This window comes from Polypterus senegalus, chromosome 9 (genome assembly GCF_016835505.1).
Source record: "Polypterus senegalus isolate Bchr_013 chromosome 9, ASM1683550v1, whole genome shotgun sequence".
Lineage (NCBI taxonomy): Eukaryota > Metazoa > Chordata > Cladistia > Polypteriformes > Polypteridae > Polypterus > Polypterus senegalus.
This window is the reverse complement of record NC_053162.1, coordinates 140,953,878-140,959,386: the sequence shown is the minus strand read 5'-3', so window position 1 is coordinate 140,959,386 and position 5,509 is coordinate 140,953,878. Positions and strand designations below refer to the sequence as shown.

General features: G+C 40.4%; 1 long non-coding RNA gene across 1 annotated transcript; it reads right to left on the bottom strand.

Moving 5' to 3' along the window:
* Positions 1–2,140: 2,140 nt before the first annotated feature.
* Positions 2,141–3,512, bottom strand: LOC120535868. The gene is made up of 2 exons (XR_005634980.1): positions 3,346–3,512; positions 2,141–2,406 (listed from the first exon to the last, which is right to left on the bottom strand). It is a non-coding gene; the product is annotated as an uncharacterized LOC120535868 (long non-coding RNA).
* Positions 3,513–5,509: the final 1,997 nt, after the last annotated feature.

Sequence of the window (5,509 nt, the reverse complement as noted above, 5' to 3'; positions counted from 1 at the left end):
AAGGAATTGTCTGTAGACCTCCAAGACGGGATTGTCTCGAGGCACAAATCTGGGGAAGGTTACAGAAAAATTTCTGCTGCTTTGAAGGTCCCAATGAGCACAGTGGCCTCCATCATCCGTAAGTGGAAGAAGTTCGAAACCACCAGGACTTTTCCTAGAGCTGGCCGGCCATCTAAACGGAGCAATTGGGGGAGAAGGGCCTTAGTCAGGGAGGTGACCAAGAACCCAATGGTCACTCTGTCAGAGCTCCAGAGGTCCTCAGTGGAGAGAGGGGAAGCTTCCAGAAGGACAACCATCTCTGCAGCAATCCACCAATCAGGCCTGTATGGTAGAGTGGCCAGACAGAAGCCACTCCTTAGTAAAAGGCACATGGCAGCCTGCCTGGAGTTTGCCAAAAGGCACCTGAAGGACTTTCAGACCATGAGAAACAAAATTATCTGGTCTGATGAGACAAAGCAGGCACTGCTCATCACCAGGCCAATACCATCCCTACAGTGAAGCATGGTGGTAGCAGCATCATGCTGTGGGGATGTATTTAGCGCCAAGAACTGGGAGACTAGTCAGGATAAAGGGAAAGATGACTGCAGCAATGTATAGAGACATCCTGGATGAAAACCTGCTCCAGAGCGCTCTTGACCTCAGACTGGGGCGACGGTTCATCTTTCAGCAGGACAATGACCCTAAGCACACAGCCAAGATATCAAAGGAGTGGCTTCAGGACAACTCTGTGAATGTCCTTCAGTGGCCCAGCCAGAGCCCAGACTTGAATCCGATTGAACATCTCTGGAGAGATCTTAAAATGGCTGTGCACTGACACTTCCCATCCAACCCGAAGGAGCTTGAGAGGTGCTGCAAAGAGGAATGGGCAAAACTGGCCAAGGATAGGTGTGCAAAGCTTGTAGCATCATATTCAAAAAGACTTGAGGCTGTAATTGCTGCCAAAGGTGCATCGACAAAGTATTGAGCAAAGGCTGTGAATACTTACTGTATGTACAAAGGATTTCTCAGTTTTTTTATTTTTAAAAAATTTGCAAAAACCTCAAGTAAACATTTTTCATGTTGTCATTATGGGGTGTTGTGTGTAGAATTCTGAGAAAAAAATGAATTTAATTCATTTTGGAATAAGACTGTAACATAAAATGTGGAAAAAGTGATGCGCTGTGAATGCTTTCTGGATGAACTGTATATATAAATGTCCATATACACCTAAAATTACACTTTTTTATGCTTTTCTGAATGCAGGATAATAGATGATAAAAAGATCAAATGGCTAAGTGATTGGGAACAAAAACCTGTTGCCAGGACCTGAGAACCTATAAAAGGGGAGTTTTTTTTTCATTTTTGGTGTAACTTTTTCCGCTGCTTGTTGTTTATTATTAGTTTGGCAACTTGCGTAAGAATGGCAGTGTGGTAGTAGCAGTTTTCTTATCGCACCATCCGACAAGCGTGAGTGTAGGTACAATATGTGTAGTAGAGGGGGGCATCTGAAGGACTGGCACTCCTCCTTCCGCCTGGTGCTGTCGACTTGAGCTTCGTTTTCCTTCGCCTCTCGACCCAGAATGACTGAGTTCGTTTTTTAAATGTGTGCACATCGCAAAAATCACTTAATTTCATAGCACATACTGCATATATTCCTAAATTGTTTCTCTCATTTTTCTACACAAAACTATGAGCAGCAGACCGATTATTTCAGTAGGAAAGTCACAGCGCTGTGATAAGACCGCAGAATGCTTCGAGGTTGCTTTTCGCATAGATGAGTGAGTAGCTGATACCTTATAACTTCCACTTACAGAGTCAGACTGAGTTTGATTTTTAGCTCCTTTCGTGCACAGTCTTTACGCCATTGACATATGTAGAAACGATACCGTTATCGTTTTAACTAATGTAGCAGTGCCAGTGTTATCGCTTTCATATTCCTCATTTCTTTTCTTTTTTACCAAATGTTTTTATTTTATAAGACTGAAAAAGAGCTTAAAGAAATCTACGAAAGTGGGTCTCAGGCGCCACATTATGGAAAACACTGGCAATGCAAGACTTCCTTTCTGTGCCTAATAAACTTGGTTATTCGAAAGGTCAGTGAGTGTTGTTTTTAGACAATTACGCATACAATACTAATGCAATGATTCCCAAAGACAGACAGTTAACAAAAACACCGTTTTTTATTTAAAAAATCGTAAAAACGGAGTTTCCAAAAGACAATCGGAGGTATGTGTTACAAAATACACAAGCGGCGTTGATGCGTGTTCAGTCAGTCCATTAGCGATGCTTCTTATTAAGAAAAGAAACCGTAACAATTATGATTATCATAATAATGCCAATCACGAGTCCGACAATATTGAGAATCCTCGCCTTCCTGGATGCTTCTGCTGCTCGGACGCCATCCCCGGCGCTCGAGGCGTCGTTTACCTGCAAGAAAAAACAAAGTCTATCAGTGTTGTAACACTTTGGGCCAGTCAATGCATTAGAAGAGACAGTCTGTGATCACCGCCGAGAAATTGAGAAATATATATATATATATATATATATATATATATATATATATATAAACAGTATATGTTAGCACAGAAAACGTCCAATTTAAGTAACACTGGGCTATCGAACCGTTTTTAAAACTTTGCCGTAATTCAGAATCTGCATCGCTGCTTGTTCCACTACAGGACTGCTGGGCGTGTATAACAGCCACGCTGGGCGACAGAAGTCTATCGCAGGACACTCCTAAGCAGCTAAAGGCGAGAAGGTATAATTTTTACTCGGTAAGCAACCATTCTACACTTTGAATCCATTACCCTGAAGCTTTGAAGCAGCAGTGCTGACTAATGCAATACAGTGCTGCCTGACAATGTTAGATTTCATACCTGTATAATTGTGTGCATTTTTAATATAATACACATCAGACATTACGTAAATTAGTATGGTTTACTATAATGTTGGTGCTGTAGCGCTGGAAGTTGCAATCGTTCACAAATTGAAATCATTATTTGCAAAGCGTTATCATACTACATATGCTGTTATGACTTTTATACTTTTAATACTGCAGCAGCAGTGAAGCCAGAGAATGCAAGAAAACATGTAAAAGAGAATAAATAATAAATATACTTTCAATAAAATCAATGTAGCAGACAAACACCTACTTTCAAATATAATATTCGGTATACTATAAATTTTACAAAGGTCAATTACATTTTTAGACATTTTGTCTTTCCACTAAGACTTTCCTGATGTAAGACAACTTATAAGATCCTTTTTTTTTTATAAAAGGTGACACTTAGATATAATCATATATTTCTTTCATAATAATTCTTAACATTCATAGGTTATCTAAAAGAAAACATATTATATGCTTACCCTGCAAGAGCAAATTACAGCAGCTATTCCAACTGGGAAACAACAGCATAGTAATGTGAAAATTGACCATATCAAGTATGAGGGTGCTGACTGGCCTCGGGACCTGTCCATCTTTTTCACCAATCAGCTCAGTATTGGTCACAGAACAACAGAGGAAATCTGCTCTTCTTTCTGAAAGCAGGACTATTTATAAGGAAACAAGGGGTGGTGGGGGGGTTATGGGCAGAGGCGGAGAGAATTAACAAGGGGTGAATCCACCTACTTTTTATATTAAAACAAAATTTTAACCAATAAGTATAAAGTTTAACGCTCTTTCAATATTAGGATTCACCATAATCATGTAAATAAAACATACTATTTTCAGATCATTTTGAAAAATTGTAATTAAGTACTAAGGAAAGCTATGTCAACTTTTGAAGTGAGTTTCAAAATAAAGCCACTAGTGTTCATATTTTCTAAGTTTGTTACTTACTGGGTAAATTTACATTTACATGTATTTGCTTGGAAGATGCCTTTATGCATAAAACATAAACATAACTGAGTAATATTAGGCTAGGTATTGTTTTTTCAGCAAGTGTAGTAGGACACGTAACAAAAGCTGATTGCCGCAAGTGAAAAGATGTAGTAACTAATAAATGTACAATCATACTGTAGATTATTAATCGATAAAGCAATTAAAGTAAATGTAACAACAAATCAACCAACAATATGAAAGATAACAGAGCAAAGTTTTTTTTTTCAATCAAATAAATACAGAAGAGATGAGTTTTCAGTTGCTTCTTAAATACATTGAGGGAGTCAGCATTTCAGACACTTGATACCACACAGAGACAACATCACCAGATACTGTTCCCTGGCACCTGCGTGGGTTAAAAGGAGTATAGCACTTCACTAGTGTCTCCGGATATACAGATGCTGACCCACTGATACTCTATAGGCAAGCATCAGGGATTTGAAGTTAATATGTGCTGCTACAGGGAGCCAATGTACTGCTCTGAAGAGAGGAGTGACATATGCCCATCTTGGCTGATTAAATACAAGACAGGCGACTGCATTCTGGACTATCTGCAATGACCTGAAAGCACATTTCCTACTCCTGCCAGAAGTGAGTTGCAGTAGTCCAGATACGACAATACCAAAGCCTGGATCAGAAGTTGTGCTGCATATTCGATCATATAAGGTCTGATCTTGTGGATGTTGTAGTGTGTGAACCCACAAGACCAAGAAACAGTAGAAATGTGGTCAGTAAAAGACAGCTGCACATCAATCACTACCCCAAGGTTGTGTTAGTGACAGTAAGCCAAGCTGTCCAGAGATGGGGAAATGAACAGACTGGTTTCCTGGGATCACAAGAATCTAATTTTTTACCATGTTGAGCTGTAGATGGTAGTCCTTCACCAAGGTTGAGATATCTGTAAAACATGGTAAAGATGTGTATAATGAGCATAGCACTGATAAGAGAACCCATTGGATTGGATGTTGGTGCCCAGAGAGGTGGTGTACAGAGAGAAAAGCAGATGGCCCAGCACTGATTCTTGCAACACACCTGTGCATGTCTGATGTGCCTTTGACAACTCTCCTAGCCAGGACACACTGTTGGATCTGCCCAAGATGTAGGACTCAAACCATCTAAAAGCAGTCCCAGTGATGCCAGGGTCAGGGAGGGTGGCAAGAAGGATGCTGTGGTTGACCGTGTCGAGGGCAGAGGAGAGATCTAGAAGGATCAGTGCTGATAACACGTTGATAGCTTCAGCAAATCATAGATGGTCGACCACAGTCAGTAGAGCTGTCTAAGTCTAAGGCTCTTGAAGCCGTGACTGGTTGGTGTTGAGCAGTCCATTGTGTATAAGGAAGGAAGTGTCCTTGTTAGAAATAGTACATTCAAGTGTTTTGGAAAGAAAGGAAAGGAGAGAGACAGGCCTTAAATTTTGGATGGATTGTGTGTTGGTTTGTTTGATAAATGGCATTATTGGAGCGTGTTTGAAGATGGTAGGAAATGTGCCTGAGCTGAGTGAAGTGCTAATAACGTGTGTAATTGCAGAAATGAGTGAGGGGGAGATGGCCTGAAGGAGATGTGAGAGAATAGGGTCAAGTGGACAGGTACTGGGGTAATTGTAGAGGAGGTAGGAAACATTAGTGGCAGAGAGTGGAGAGAATGTGGAGA